Here is a 17469-nt window from a genome sequence, read left to right as displayed (position 1 = left end):
ACAGCGGCTGGATGCTTCTGTACACCTGGGCTTTTTGGGGCCTTCACTTCTCCCCGTGCCCATCTTCTCGCCTTGCCTTCCTATTTACATATCACAGGCCTCCTCTTTGTAAAGTTATTTTAAATAATTTATTAGATTGATCTTTTAAAAATTCTTCCAGGGCTAAATGTCGTAGGGAAAAAGAGGGGAAAGGGAAAAAAAAGTCTTCTAAACTTATTTAAAGGTTTGTGCTGTAGTAGACCAGTTACCTGCTTCAGTGCTGACATTCTAAAAATACCTCCATGTCCATAATATTATCCATTCTTCACGTCCAATTGCTCTGTTATGGTAATAGTCAGAAGCACACCATGTAGTAATTACTTACAGCTGACTTAAGAAAAGAATATTCAACTCCCCCACTGTTCCACTAGAAGGTCTTTATGCACTATTAACTCATTCCTGTTTATTAATCCTCTACTGGTAATTCTGACTGCTGCTTCTTAGGTTTGTAATAGGAGGACTATTAAACAGCAATTATTGACCATATGGGTTGGTGAATATTTGTTTTGGGTTTTTTGGGGGGCGTTTTTTTTCCCCTTCTTCCCCCCCACCCTTTTAAACTTGCTTTTGAGGAGTCATATCACAGCATAATCAGAATAACATTATATCTGCATAAGATTAAAAACCTTGATAGTACTCCTTCCTGGAGAAATGTGAACTCCTTATCCAAATTGTCATTGCGAACTGGGGAAATAGAGAGAGCAGTGGAGGAAACAAGGAAATGCAGGGAGCTGTGCACACAGGGAAATTTGTTACCATGCTAGAGATTTGGGCAGCCTTCTTTCCCTTCTCCGTTGTCTAGAATAAATCTTCTGAGAAATCTGAGCTTTACAGTTTTTCTCCAATTCCAGAAACATTGCAAGTGTTCATTTCCAAATTTAGAACTTGCTAAGTTCATCCCCTAAAGGGCATGCATATGAACCCCCGAGAGCTGCAGAGGGTCCCTCCTGGGAGAGGAAAGCGTGAGTAATGGGTTCAAGTAAAGCAGGCGTGTGGTAAGTGATGATTATAGTAATAATAATTGGTGCCTCTCTTTCAGAGAGCTCTAAGCATGCCTCCAGCATTAAACTCATTAATACAGAATACCTCTGTGAGTTAAGTAGGAGCCAATGAGATAATGCCCTGTTAGAAGATGGAGACGTTGAGTCACAGAACAGGTAAGCCACTTGGCTAGTGGCACCAAATCAACCAATAAGAGTCCAGGTTTCTAGTTACTTCTGAGGAATACCATGTGATGGTAAAATAAAATTTTTAAAAATAGGTGATCCATACCCGCTACTCCAGTCACAAGAATTTCCTTACTTCTCCTCTTTGATTTTCTCGTTTCCATTTAAAAAATCCTTTTTGTGATGCTAACCCCTTACCTTGAATGCCTTGTTCATTTACCTATATTAACAATTCTTCATATTCCAACATACAAAGATTTAGTTTCTTTTAGACTGCCTAGGGAGCTTCCTGCCTTTACTATATAATGAGGCAGCTAAGGTAGATTAGTGGCTAGAGTACTGGGCCTGGAGTTAGGAAAAGCAGAGTTCAGATTTGGTCTTGGGCACTTACTGGCTGTCTAGTGACCCTGGGTAAATCACTAAACTTCTGTTTGCCTTGGTTTCCTCAACTATAAAATGTGGATAATAAGAGCACCTACTGCTCAGGGTCGTTATGGGGAATAAATGAGATAATAGCCATTGGCACAATTCTTGGCAGTGAAGTAGGAGTCAGATGAATGTTTATTCCTCTCATCCCCCTTAGTTATATTGAATTCATCAATCTTGTTTGGTTCTCTAAATGTTACCTACTTCTCATCACCCTGATTAAATTGCAAAGGTCCTGAGGGCAGGTAGGAATTACGTCTCTTACCTGTCTTATTTTCTGTAGCATCTGGTATAAGGGCAGAACATACAAAACATACAGAACCATTCAACACATAGACATTGAGTAGAATCTAATGATGCATGGGAAATCATTCCATCACTAAGCAATGAATAAGCACTTACTATGTGCCAGGCACTGCACCAAGTTCTTAGACTAAAGAGAAAGGCAAAAACACATTCCTTGAACACAAGAAAATTACATTTTAATGTTGGAGATGACATACAAAGAACTATGTACGTTTGACATATGTATATAGGATAGATGGGAAGTGATATCAGAGATAGGAGGAAGTCTCAATAGCTATAAGCATAGCTAGGCTCTAAATAGCTTTTTAAAGTTTGTGAAATAGTTGCTCTGTCAGTTTGTCATTTACCTATCTATCTATAAAACCCATTGAGAAAATGAGGGTTAATAATAATATGGATATCTTAATAATAATTGATAATTAATCATTTTTTCATCCCCAGATGAGAAAACCTAGGCAGAAAAAGGTTAAGTGACTTACCTGGGGCCATGCAACTAGTAAGCATCTATGGTAAGATTTGAACTCAGGTCTTTCTGAATCTAGGCCCAGCACTTTATCCATTGGGCCACCTAGTTGAGCCCATAATTTGCTCAGATGCAATTTGGACTTTGAGTTCAAGGGTCATTGGCCTTCAATATGGGACAGTGATATTTAGAACTGTTGGAAAATGTATTTAATTTAAACCCAGAGGACACAGGTTTAAATCTTGGTTTGGGTCGTTATTCTTTGAGTGACCTTAGGGGCAGATCATTTATCCTTTTCTCATCTTTAATATAAAGGAGTTAGACTAAGTGACCTCTAATGTTTATCTTGGCTCTAAATACAATGAAACCTTAAAGGTCATGTGGCCTATCAGTCAATCAACAAGCATTTATTAAGTGCTCACAAAGTCTCCGGCACTGTCAGAAGTCATTTGTGAACACAAAATGAAGCGGAAAGGAAAACATTCCCCTACCCTTGCAGATTTTACATTCTACTGATGGAAGACAAGAAATAAACAGACATTGAAAAGAAGAAGGGAGGAGAGAAGGTGCCCCAGTGCAGGGATATGGGAGAAGGAATCCTAGGGAGAGGAATCAGCAGCACAGCCTGGGGAAGTTTGAAGAATCTTTGACCTGAGCCTCCTCCTTCAATTTAAGGTTCTAGTAACGAGCAGCTAATAGAAGGTTTAGAGTAGGAGAGAACTTCCGATGTGTAGACCCAGGGTGGAATGAGTCTCCAGGTAATAGCCAGATAAAGTCTGCTGGGGATGAGCCAGCAGAACAGCTGGAAGAGCGATGGAGACATCCTGTTTCATTTGCCTCACTTTACGAATGAGAAAGTGTGATGTAAAGAGATGAATTTATTTACCCAAGCTTCCATATCTATGCAATGAGAGATCTGCACACTGCAGAAGATTCAGGCCAAGGTTTCTTCTGTCCCTGGAACAGTAGATGCAAAGATGTTGTTGATGGAACCCAAGATGACATTTAGTGGAACTTTCACCTACACACATATTTCCTTTTCATAAGACAAGTAATAATGGAGCAAGTAATCAGCCCAGCTTCTTCAGGAAAGCCTCCAGTGATAAGGGCATGAACTGCCAAGGGACCCCATGAAACTTTTAGACTTTTTAATGGTTAAGAAGGCATATATTCTTTATGTTAAGCACCCTGCAACATTAATAGTTATATTTGTAGCAGTTAGCATTTATATAACAATTTAAGGTTTGCAAAGTAATTTACACATCAGTCAAGAAACATTTAGTAAGCACTTACTATGTGCCAGGTGCTAAGCACACGTGCTAAATACTGGGAATAAAAAAAAGGCATAAAGAAAGCTTACTCTCAAAGAGCTATAAAAAACATAACAACAACAACAACCAAACAAATAGAAGGGAGGCAAAAGCTGGGCATAGCAGGATAGGGGATGGGGGGGTGCATTTCATATAGAGTCCTAATGGAGAAATACAGAGGTAGGGAATGAAGAGATGACTGACCTAGGTACCCTCCTTTAAAAAGAGGTCCTGGGAGGGGCTCTCCAAACTAAGAGATGGGCTACAGGGGTAGTGAGAACTTCTAAGGTTTGTGATGTCCAAGGTTGAAATGATCTTCCAGGATGAATACATTTGTGAGGCAGGATGGAGAAATCCAGAGAACCAAAGCCTGATGGGAAACAGGGAGATGGTTGGCCTGGGTGGCCTCTTTAAATGGCAGTTCTGGGAGGATTCCTCCTAAGAGCCTTCATTTGATCTTCACAACACTGGTCAGATCCATTGGTCCTAATACTTCCCTCCAGGAAAAAGCAAATAAGCTTTACTTTGCTTCCACATGATTCTGAAGCTCAAACTACCTGCTCTTTCTGGATCTTGGCAAGGGTGATATTCCAGCAGTTTCAGAAGAGGCACAAAAATGACTGTTTAAATTCCCCCCTCACCATGGTCCAGTGAGAGCAGGACACAGAGTCTTTAGCCTGTCTTTAGCCTGAAAGTCAGAGACCTAGAAGATCCCCTCTCTACTTCACTCCCCCAAATAACTGTCAAAATCATCTTTCTACGGTACAGGTTTGACCATATTATTTCTCTGCCTAAAACACTTTAGTGGTGTCCCACAGAGGATAGGATACGATACAAACTCCTTAGCCTGGCATGTGAGGACTTCTGCAATCTATTTCCCACTTTTCTTTCTAGTCTTTTTTCATCCTAATCCCCATCAGCTATGCTGGACCACTAGCTAGTCCCTCAGTTGTACCTTATCTCCTACTGCTAGGTTTTGCCACTGGCTGTTTTCCATACCTGGAAGGTATCTTCTCTTTAGCTCTGCTGAAAAGAATATTTTTGTTCATTAAAGCTCAACTCAAGTGTCTTCTTCTCAGTAAAGCCTTCCTTTATTCCCCCAGCTGCTAATATTCTCCATATCTTCAGTTACCCTTATAATACACTGATTTTTTTTTACCTGTACCTCTCCAGTAGAATATATGCTCACTGAGCACAAGAACTGCTTCATTTCTTTGTCTTTGTACCCCTAGAACTGAAGTATCATATAGGCTGTATAGTAGGTATTTAGTATCTACTTTTAAAATTGGATGGAATTGAGCAATGGGGATTTGAAATGATAGTGGCATCATGATTGAGCCATTTGCATTTGTATTTTCCAATATAGGAGATGTACTGAGTGTTACTGTGAATGCAAAAAGATATAACGAAAATGGAAGACACTGTGTACTTGGAACCTGAGGAGTAAATTAGGTTAATACAAGATTAAGAATGGTTCCCAAATACAAATGATAATGAATAGTCCTTTTGTGACTAACTAAAGCTCTCCTATATGCCAGGCATCATAAATTAGGCAGCACGACAAAGACATTTGTTACTGATATCAGTCAAGAAGCTTTGGAATAAATTGCTGAAAGCAGACAAGCTCTGGAAATGCCATCAAGCTGCCCAATGTAGTGAATGTGTTCCCTTGGTGGTAGCACTAGGAGAATGTCATAGTCTGATTTTCATGTGTGCATGGATATTTACTGAGTGCCTACTGTGTGAACAGCATTGGATGAAATATCCAGAAGTGAATCCTGCCACAGAGGTGGTTCAGCAACCTACACAGAATACACCCAGCTAGTAAGTAGCAGAGCTAGCATTCAAAACTGCATTCTTAGGTTCCAAATCCAGTCAAAGGTTAATCAATGATAACATATGTCATTAGAGAATATAACTAAGAAGTGAATAGTATGGGAAAGAAGGATACCAGAGATTCCTTTGGGTATGGAGAGGTAAGGGAAACTTCATCCAGGGGACAGAACCTGACTTGGCTCTGAGGGATGCTGGGTTTTGGAAAAGTGAGGAGGAAGAGAAGCCCTTATAAGGTTTGGTACATGGTAGGCATTTAATGAATGTTTGTTGATTAACTGATTTTCCTAGTGAAATGGTTTGCATATAAGTGGGCACTTAGATTTTTGCTCTCTTAAATTACCATGGGAATGGTGATTCAACCACATTAGACTTTGGCATTATTACCCAAGACAAAAAGTAGATGAGTCATGGAGTACTAATGTGAAATTAAATTGAAAAGTGTCAGGAAATCTTAGTTGTAGACTTCACTGGAGTGAAGTTTTCATTTTGTAATCTTAAAACAGTAGAATCCCAATCCCTGAACATTCATGTTTCTGTGATAATTATAGTTTAGTCATTTCAGTCATGTCTGATTCTTCCTGACCCCTTTGGGGGGTTTTCTTGACAAAGAAACTGAAGTGGTCTGCCATTATCTTCTCCAGTTTATTTTACATAGCAGGAAACTGAAGCAAACAGTGTTGTGACTTGTCCAATGTCACACAATCAGTAGATGTCTGAGACCTGATTTATAAGTGTTCAGTACTAGCACTCTTATAATTTATACCAACTAACTGCCCCACCTTGTTAATTAGCCATGTGAGATCTTTATTACAGCTTCTTCTGTCTCAGGCTACAAAGTATAAACCAAATTCAGTTGCAATAAGTTGCGTTGTTGTTCATCCTTTGTTTTCAAAGAGGACCAATGACATCATGGAGAGAAGACGTGCATGTGAATTGGATTGAAGTGAGGCAGAGTTGAGCAAAGTTGATGTATCAGCCTCACTCTGTGTTCCTGAGTCATTGAAGTTCTGTGGCAAGATAAAAGTCAGGATGAGTAGCAACAGATACAGTGGGCATCTTCAGTACCTAACCAAGCTCTAAGAATTCCACAGCACCTGCTTTAGCTGACTTCTTTTCTGTTGAAACAACTTGTTCTCATCTACCTGTTTTTCCAGGAAAAGTTTTTACATGCTTGGGGTAGACATCCCTCTAACTGACTAACAGGTCTGAGGCCTTCTTGGCTACCCTCAGCATGCTTTTGCCCATCTGCTGAGATGGTTTGCCAGGGTATGACATGCTAGAACTTCTTGAAGCCACAAGTAAGAGATGAATGCCAAGTGGACACCAAAGGCAGATGAACAACCTGGCAAAAGGCCCAGCAAGCCCTCACACTAGAGGTGCCCGTTGTGGTGGAATACCCCATGAACAATGTACCACATATACCATAAACATAGATAGGCATGCATAGAAGTTGGTTGTGCCAGCATATCATCCTGGGGTTAGCATTACCTCTGACCCTTTCCTTGAGAGGAAGGGGATTTTGAAGCCAATAAGAAGAGAAGGGACCGATAGAAATGTTTACTCCAAGGTGTACTGGTACACCTAGATATACCAAGCCCAATCTCTAGGTACCTATGAGAATAGATTTGTCTTTAAAAAAAAGTTCTTTATTTTTTCCCCTATAAAGCTTTATTCATTATACACAGATTATGAAAGATGAATTTCAGATAAAGCTATTCAAATTTAATTTAGTGACTCTAATGGTGACAATTATATTCTTGGGAATAGGTACTGTGATGTTTCAAATCTAATGTGGGTTCTTACCTGCCCCTCCCCCAGTTTTGGGGGCGAAACTGGCTAAGATTACTGATAAATTCAGCAAGAGTTTAGGATGTTAAGTATTTATTAAAGTGTATTAGAAGTTAGTGAAGAGGGGGCAGCTATGTGGCACAGTGGATAAAGCACCGGCCCTGGATCCAGGATGACCTGAGTTCAAATCTGGCCTCAGACACTTGACACTTACTAGCTGTGTGACCCTGGGCAAGTCACTTAACCCCCATTGCCCCGCAAAAAAAAAAAAGAAAGAAAGAAAGAAAGAAAGAAACATTGCTGTCTTCTACCTTTGTTCCATTTACTTTTGTTGAGAAAAGCCTCTTGAAACTCTCAAAGTGCCAGACAAACATGAGTTGTAATTATTATTACTGTTTTAAATATTACTAGGATTATTCTTATCCCCATTATTATTATTAAGGAGCTAAGTTGTAACCTATAAAAGATATCTTCTTTTTTTTCTATCTTTTTTTTTTCAGGGCAATTGGGGTTAAGTGACTTGCCCAGGGTCACACAGCTAGTAAGTGTTAAGTGTCTGAGGTCAGATTTGAACTCAGGAACTCCTGAATCCAGGGCTGGTGCTCTATCCACTGCACCACCTAGCTGCCCCAAAAGATGTTTTCTTAAGAAACATTGAATACCAAGTTTTAAGATCAGCAAAATATAAATTTTTTTAAGGGCAGGGATTTGTTTTTTGTTTTTCTTCTTTGTATTTAAACTTCTGGCACACATTTAGAACTTAAGTAGGTGCTTAATAAATGTTTGTTCTATTGATTTGCATTTCCTTTATTATCAATGATTTGGGGTATCCTTGAGATTATATTTTTGAACTGCTTATCACAATGCCTGGCACTTAGTAGGTCCTATATAAATGCTTATTCTCTTCCTCATCCCCTTCCTCCTTCCCTTTCCCATTCTCCTTTTCCTTTCCCTTCCTCTTCTTTCATGTAGTTATGAATATTTAGCAATTTATCTTTTGAGAACTATTTGTTCATATCATTTGACCATTTACCTATTTGGGAATAGCTATTAATCATACATATTTATAAACTGTTTATGCATCTCACATACCAAGCCCTTATCAGAGAAATGAGATACAAAATATTTTCCCATTTAATTGTTTCTTTTTATTACTGATGATTTTTTTCTGTGCAAAAGCTTTTCAGTTTCATGTAATCCAAGATATCTATTTTATCTTGTGTAATTGCCTCTATCCCTTGTTTTGTTAAGAACATATATCTTACCCACAACTGTAAGAGATATTTGATCTGTGAGAAATATGCTTCTCTTCCAATCTTCATAGTATTATCTTTGATATTAAAGTCATGGATCCATTTAGAATATATTATAGAATATTATGTAATGTGCTGGTCAAAACCTAATTTCTGCCAGTCTTGCAGAATTCCCAGTAGTTTTTAGTCAAATATGGGGATTGTCCTTAGGTAATTATATTTTTCACTTTATCAAATGCTTTCTTGACTTCTAATTTTTAAACATTTCCCTTGTCTAGTGTGTTAAATTCTTCTATCTCTTTCTTTTTAAAGCAATACCAGATGGTTTTGATGACTACTGTTTATAATATAGTCTGAAGTCTAGAAGTGCTATTCCCCCTTCATCCGTATTTCTTTTCAACATTTCCTTCATATCATAGACATTTATATTTTTCCAAGTGAATTTTGTTATTATTTTATCAAGTTCTATAAAGTATTACCTTGGTTATTTGATTGATATAACATTAAAAGTATATTAGGGGGGCGGCTAGGTGGCGCAGTGGATAAAGCACCGACCCTGGATTCAGGAGTACCTGAGTTCAAATCCGGCCTCAGACACTTGACACTTACTAGCTGTGTGACCCTGGGCAAGTCACTTAACCCCCATTGCCCCACAAAAAACAAAAAAAACAAAAACAAAAAAAAACAAAAACAAAAAAGTATATTAGGGGCAGCTAGGTCATGCAGTGGACAGAGCACTGGCCCTGGATTCAGGAGGACCTGAGTTCAAATCCGGCCTCAAGCACTTAACAAAAACTAGCTGTGTGACTCTGGGAAAGTCACTTAACCCCAATTGCCTCACCAAAAAAAAAAAAAACAATGTATATTACCCTTAGTAGTATTGTCATTTTACTATATTGACATGCCCAGCCATGAACAATGAACTGAATATTCTTTTAGCTGCTTAAGGTTTTTTTTTAATTTCCTTAGAATTTGTTGTTGTTGTTGTGTGTTTGTTTGTTTGTTATTGTTTTTGTTTATCCTTTGTTCTTGAAGAGACCACTGCATTGGGAGGTGATGTCATAAATTGCAGTGAACTGGATTTAAATGAGACAGGGCTGTGCAAAGTCACCAGCTGCACTCTCTCATTCAGATTCATCTGGGTCCAGTATATAGATCAGGACCACTGGAGGTGGTCCTGTCTTTAAGAAATACTTTAGAATTGAATCTATACAAGTATTTCCTGTATTTTGGAAGATTAATTTCCTGCTATTTTATAGATTTTAAAAATTTATTTGTAACAGGTTTCCCCTTTCATTTATTGCTTCTTAGATTCTGTTATTATAATATAGGACTTCTGTTGATTTTTGAGGTTTCATTTTTTAGCTTAAAATTTTGCTAAAACTATTGTCTCAATTAATATCTTTCCTATTTCCTTATGGCTTTTCAAATAGGGATAGTTTTATCTCTTCCTTACCTATCTTTATGCATCTTATTTCTTTCTCTTGTCCTATTCAGTCCTTCTATGAAGAGGCATATGCAGTCATTCCTGAGACATTAAAAATGAGGAAAAGGAAAAGCTGGAAATCAGTATGACAGAAATTGGGTATAGACCAATATCTTACACCATTAACCCAGATTAAGGCAAAATGGATACTTGACCTAAAGATACTGGGTTGTAATCCCCTGCCCCTTATGCTCCCTAACCCTCCCCGCCTCCCAACACACACACACACCCACACACCCACACACTAATCCTGCCCATTTAGAAATAGTTCAGTTTTCTAATGAAGAATTGTATAAGATAGCATCATTTCAGTATAAGTTAACATAAGTTCAAACAGAAACAAAGTTACCAAGATGTCAAATCTAGAGCCAGTATAGTTAAAGAAGCATTGGGGATGGACTCAGGAGCAAACTGTTCAAATATGGACTCTGACATTTATTGTGTGATCATGGGCACAGCCATTATATCTTTCCAAGTCACAATTTTCTAATCTGTTAAATGAGGAGGATGAGGATGGCAAGGTTTGAATAAGATAATATATCTAAAATACTACATAAATATTAGTAATGATGATTCACGGCTTCAGCATGCTTGAGTACATGGAATAACAGTAGAATAGGTGCAAAGCAGTTTCCATTTTCTCTAAAAATAAATAAGTAAGGACTTCCTTTCTTTTATGAGATAACATTTCAAAAGCGCTTAGTACAGTGCCTGGCCTATAGTAGGTGTTATAAAACGTTTAGAACCTTCCCCTTCCCCTTCCTGTCACATAGAAATAATAGAGAAGATGGTACCTTTCCCAGTGTAGCCAAACAAGATTAAAATGTAATTGGGCAACATTTAACAAAATATTTTTTTAAATACAATAGAACACGATTAATGTTAATGTGTGGTTTTCTAAATCAATATGAAGGGCAGCCAGGTGGAGCAGTGGATAAAGCACTGACCCTGGATTCAGGATGACCTGAGTTCAAATCCGACCTCAGACACTTGACACTTACTAGTTGTGTTACCCTGAGCAGGTCATTTAACCCTCATTGCCCTGCAAAATAAATAAATAAATTGATATACAGTCTGCAAAGATCCTTATGTAGAGTTTAGTGAACCTGTTTCTATTTTAATTTGACATCACTGCCATAAAGAATAAAATGATGAACTTGGAAGTCAGAATAACCTGTGCTTAAATCTCACCACTGACACTTACTAATTATGTGGCCATGGGAAAGTCATATATCCTCTAGATGAATTACAGATGTATAAAAGTTACAAATATTTTATTATAACTATATTATTATATCATTTAAATTGATTTATAATTTTAAAAAGAATCTCACATTGGTTATCTTTATTTCATTCTCACAACATGAACAGATAGTGCTATTTTTATTTTGGCATAAGGGAAAACTGAGGCAGGGAGGCAAAATACTTTGTCCGAGATCACAAGGCTATTTAGTAATTGAGCACAGTTGGTGGTTAAGTTGGGCTAAGGATGTTGTTCTCTATAGAGTTCGTTGGGGTCATAGAGGAGAGAGACTCTAGAATAACAGGTTGATTTTAGTCTAAGTCGTTCACTGAAAATTTAGAAAGGCAATCTGTAAAATAGCTTTCAAGGGCCTAGTTGAGGGTTTCGCAAAGATAGCCTAAGTTTCACATTGGTGGTATTTATAGCTGGTGGATGATTAAATATCCATGTTTCCCATTCATGTGCCCACTCAAACCCCCAGATGCAGTATGGGGAATTTGACTGCCTGATGGTAAGTAGTTCTATCTCCTTTCTTACAGTGTCCTTTTTAAAAACATAATAAACATTTTTATTTAAAGTTTTGAGTTCCAAATATTATCTCTCCTTCCCTCCTTTACCCTTTCCTATCCCCACCTTGAGGCTGTAAACAATCAGATATAGGTTATACATGTGCAATCATGTAAAACATTATCATATTAGTCATTTTGTACAAGAAAACTCAAAGAAAAATTTTAAGAAATAAAGTGAAAAATAGCATGCTTTAGTCTATATTCAATCGATATCAGTTCTTTCTCTGGAGATGGATAGTATGTTTCATCATTAGTCTTTTGGCATTGTCTTGAATCATTGTATTGCTAAGAATAGTTAAATCATTAACAATTCTTCATTGAAAAATTTTGCTGTCACTATGCATAATGTTCTCTTGGTTCTGCTCACTTCATCAGTCCATATAAGTCTTTTAAGGCCTTTCTGAAATCATGCTGCTTGTCATTTCTTACTGCACAGTAATATTCCATTACAATCATATACCACAGCTTGTTTAGTTATTCCCTGATTGGCATTCCTTTGATCTCCAATTCTTATCCACCATTAAAAGAGCTGCTATAAATATTTTTGTAAAATAAATCTTTTTCTCTTTTTTGGAATGTGTTTGGGATATAAACCTAGCGGTGGTATTGCTGGATCACATAGTTTGATAGCCCTTTGGGCACAGTTCCAAATTGTTTTTCAGAATGGTTGGATCTATTCACAATTCCAACAACAATGGATTAGTGTCCTAGTTTTCCCATTTCCCTTCCAACATCTAATATTTTCCTTTTTTGTTATATTTGCCACTCTGATAGATGTGAAATGATTCCTCAGTTGTTTTAATTTGCATTTCACTGATCAATAGTGATTCAGAGCATTTTTTTAATTTGTTTTTTGGTCAGGGAAATGGGGGTTACGTGACTTGCCCAGGGTCACACAGCTAGTAAGTGTCAAGTGTCTGAGGCTGTATTTGAAATCAGGTCCTCTTGAATCCAGGGCCAGTGATTTATGCACTGTGGCACCTAGCTGCCCTGCATTTTTATATGATTATAGATAGCTTTGATTTCTTTGTCTGAAAACTACCTGTTCATATCCTTTGACTATTTATTAATTGGGGAATGACTTGTATTTTTATAAATTTGACTCAGTTCTCTATGTATTTGAGAAATGAGGCCTTTATCAGAGGTACTTGTTTAAAAAATTCTTTCCTAGTTTTCTGCTTTCCTTACAATCTTGGCTAATTAGTTTTGTTTGTGCAAAAACTTTAAAATTTTATATAATCAATATTATTTATTTTACATTTTGTATTGCTCTGTATATATTCTTTGGGTATAAGTTCTTCTCTACCCATAAATCTGATGATAAATTATTCCATACTCTCTTAATTTGCTTATGGTATCACCTTTTATGTGTAAACATATACACATTTTGACCTTATTTTAATATATGGCATGAGATGTTGGTCTTTACCTAGTTTCTTCCATACTTTTTTTTTTGGTTGTCCCAGCAGATTTTGTCAAATAAGTAGTTTTTGTTCTAAAAGTTTAGATCTTTGGGTTTATCATATAATAGATTAGTATAGTCATTTACTATAGTGTCATTTGTACCTATTCTATGCCACTGATCCATCTCTATTTCTTAGACAGTACCAGATTGTTTTGATAATTACCACTTTATAATACAGTTTAAGATCTGGTACTGCTAGAGCTCCTTCTTTCACATTTTTCCCCAACAGTGTCCTTTTCAAGTAATGAAAATAAAACTGAACAACATCATTAAATGTGTTGAGAAAACTTATCTAGATATTAGGGAAAGTGTTATATTACTTAAGCTTGGTGTTATATTACTTAAGCTCTTTCTCACCCCCCAACTTATAATATATTATTTATTGGAAACATCCATTTCTTTGAAATCTATTGCTTTTCTTATTGATATTCACCATTTGATCTTCAGCCTTTAAAAAATACAGGTGTGCAACACTAGCAAATCTTGAATGCCCCAAAAGAAGTGACATGCACTAATATGAGTAAAGATGACAAAACATTGTTATATTTTGTCACATGCTCTGACCCAAGTGTATGTGCTTAGAAATTGACTTTTTGTTGATTCAGAAGTTTAAGCAGGGGGCAGCTAGGTGGTGCAGAGGATAAAGCACTGGCCCTGGATTCAGGAGAACCTGAGTTCAAATCCTACCTCAGACCCTTGATACTTACTAGCTGTGTGACCCTGAGCAAGTCATTTATCCCTCATTGTCCGACCAAAAAAAAAAAAGTGCTATGGAAAAGTTTAAGCAATCTCTTCATGTTATTTTTATCTTTTCTTTTTTTCTTAAACACAAAATATTATGTTTGAGGATTTGAACAAAGTCGAACCAAAGACAAAACATCGCCTAAACTCTACTAAGGAAATATCCCAAGGGATCTATGCATTGTCATTGATACGGGGATTCTTTCTAACAAGGAAGATTACAGATTCTGAATCATCTTGGTTTTTTTTTGTTTTGTTTTGTTTTTTTAGTGAGGCAATTGGGGTTAAGTGACTTGCCCAGGGTCACACAGCTAGTAAGTGTTAAGTGTCTGAAGCCAGATTTGAACTCAGGTACTCCTGACTCCAGGGCCGGTGCTTTATCCACTGTGCCACCTAGCTGCCCCCTTTTTTTGTTTTTGTTTTTGTTATTTTAGATTCTGATCATCTTGAATGATTCTCTTGCATGTCCTTATACATTCTACTCCAGAGGATCCACCCAACATATTGGATGCCTTCCTTTAATTCAGTTGACATTGTGTATATTCCACCAATTCATTCAAATTATTGCCTTACTCATGATACATGACTAGCTTGTGTTTTTTCCAGTCATATTTTCTAATGATTTTCTTTATATGACTTCTATATAATTCTTCATTTATAATTTGTAGCAGCCTTCTCAGGCCTGCCAAGTATCTCTCTATTGCCCTTTAGGTGATTCTGAACTTCATTTATTCAGAGACTCTTGTATTCTGTGACTTGCAAGCACCAAAACATCACTTGGAGAATTGGAGATATTGCTATAAAAAAGATGAGCCTTTGATTCAGGGAAAAGTTTGTGGTAATTAAAAGCCCAGGAAAATTTCCCAGGCTGCTTTCCTCTTCTTGTTCAGTTCTTGGCCTATCTCATTGTGCAGTGTCTGTCATATTGCATAATACATGTATCTATGTATATGCAATACATTTTATATACACATAAATATATTTTATGTATGAAAGATATGTGCATAAATATAAAGCGTATATACACATACATTTATATGTAGCTAGAATTCCAATTGCATTTTAAATTTCACAAAGTGCTTTACACATATTATTTCATTTGATTTTCACAACAACCTTGAGGTGCTATTATCTCTGTTTTAAAGATGAGGAAATTGAGGCTGAAAGGGGTTAAGTGAGGTGCCCAGCTCCACACAGCCAATATGTGTCTCAGTTGGGATTCAAACTCAGATTGTCCTGACTCTGAGCCCACCTATCTATCCACTGTACCACCTGGTTGCTTTGACTTCTCCATTAGTCATCTGTAAAAGGAGGCTAATAACCATACTTATCTCACAGGGTTGTTGTGATGATCAAATGAGATAATATATGTAAAGTGCATTGTGAATCTTAAAGTGCTGTATAAATGTGAGCTTTTACTATTATCAGTGTACAGATAAATGTAATATATACTTATCCACCTAGGTACATAAATATATACATAATTATATATACATATATATAATATATATATATACACATAGTACACATATATGTACACATGTGAGAGAGATAGAGAACAAATGTACTCCCACAACTTTTTATCTTTGTGGGTGCAATCAGTAAAAGACTCCTGAGAAGGGAATGGTAGTGAGCTCACTCTTGTTCTCTTTTTTTCCCGTATTTCTCTCTTTCTGTCTTTGTCTCTCTGTGGTCTCTCTCTCACCCCCTTGCCCAACCCTCTTGCATTGACCAGGTGACAGACAGCCTTGTGAACTTCTAAAAATCTACAGTATCTACCAGCGCTGATAGCCATGCCCCTCAGAACCACAGTGGTGGAAGGCAGTGTATGTGTTAGCTGTCATATACCATGAGAACAAACTGGAAGCACAGAGGACAATTCAGCTTCACAACTCTCCAAATCATTAAGCCTTAGAACCCAGCAGAGAGCTACTCCTAAGAGGAACTTTACGAGGACTCCACAAAGGTAATAAATAAGGTATTTATTTAAGCAGGTGCTCCATGCTTATACTTTAGCCACATGTGTTCTCTATGTATGAGTCCAATCTCCTTCTACACTTTGTGAGTACGAGAAGACAAGGCACCTCCAGGTGGTTTCTATAATAATTGCTCATGCTCTGTCTGTTTAATAAGTCTGGCTGATAATCATTGAGGGACAGTCTGGTGGGGGCTCATGACTAATTGCACTAGAAAATGTTCATTCCCTTCAGAATTATGTCTAGACTTCTGAGGGGAATTGCAGTCAGCTACCCTCTAGGACCCTGTTAACCAATGTGAGTGGGGATTGAGGGATAAGCCCAAATGAGTTGCTTATACAAGCACACACAAGCATGAACACACACACACAATACACATGTGTGTATATATGTATGTCTATATGCACATATATGTGTGTTGGTGTATATATAATGTGTACAGACATTGTAATGATTGGAGTGATGCCACCTACTAGAGACTTACTATAGGAAAGTTCTGCCATGAAGGGAAGGTCTTTGAGGGCAAGACCAGGAGTCTTTTCTTTGGCATCAGGAAGTGACATTTGCTTGTGGGAGGAAGAAGGGGGGAGTCTGGCGCTCTGACTGGGGCTTTTTTCCTTTGGACTCTGGTGGAGTGCGGAGCTAGAAATGTGCTCTCCCTTTAATAGATAAATGAATGTAGGCCTTTCTCTCTCTCTTTACCAAATTCTTATTCTCCTTAATAAAGGCTTAAAAGTCTAACTCTTGATAAAGCTTATAATTTATTGGCGACCACTCATTAGATTTCAGACAGTCTAGCTAGAATTTTAGCCTTAACAACATTGATAAAGAGAGAGATAGTGTGTGTGTGTGTGTGTGTGTGTAACACACATGCTTTTTTTCAGTTGGGTCCAACTTTTCATGATCCCATTTTGGCTTTTCTTGGCAAATACTGGAGTGGTTTGCCATTACTTCCCCAGCTCATTTTATAGGTAAGAAAACGGAGACAAACAGGGTTTAAGTGACTTTCCCAGAGTCACATAGCTAATTGAGGCCAGACTTAAACTCAGGAAGATGAGTCTTCCTAACTCCAGGCTTGGTATTCTATACATTGTGCTACCTAGCTGTTCTAATATGGAAAGATATGTATATATAAATATATACCTGTATATAATATATGTATGGACTAGACTATATAGATATCTGTAAGCTATATAATATACATATATGCATATATTTTGTGTACATACCTATACATACATTTATCTGCATGTCTATGCAGATATGTGTGTGCATGTTTGGTGTAGCATATTAGATAGATAGCCATCCTTTAAGCCAGGAAAACCTGGGTTCAAATCCAATCATTAAGGGCAGCTAGGTGGCGCAGTGGATAAAGCACCGGCCCTGAATTCAGGAGTACCTG

General features: G+C 37.4%; 1 long non-coding RNA gene across 1 annotated transcript in view; it reads left to right on the top strand.

Annotated features, from left to right (window-relative positions):
• Window positions 1-15956, top strand: part of LOC122742966 — a 725757-nt gene extending 709801 nt beyond the window's left edge. The window contains exon 8 of the long non-coding RNA XR_006354966.1: window positions 15827-15956. This is a non-coding gene — a long non-coding RNA (uncharacterized LOC122742966). The remainder of the gene's footprint in view (window positions 1-15826) is intronic.
• The last annotated feature ends 1513 nt before the right edge of the window (window positions 15957-17469 follow it).

This window comes from Dromiciops gliroides, chromosome 2 (assembly GCF_019393635.1).
Source record: "Dromiciops gliroides isolate mDroGli1 chromosome 2, mDroGli1.pri, whole genome shotgun sequence".
Classification (NCBI taxonomy): Eukaryota; Metazoa; Chordata; class Mammalia; order Microbiotheria; family Microbiotheriidae; genus Dromiciops; species Dromiciops gliroides.
The sequence above is the reverse complement of the archived record's forward strand: the minus strand, read 5'-3'. Positions and strand labels throughout refer to the sequence as shown.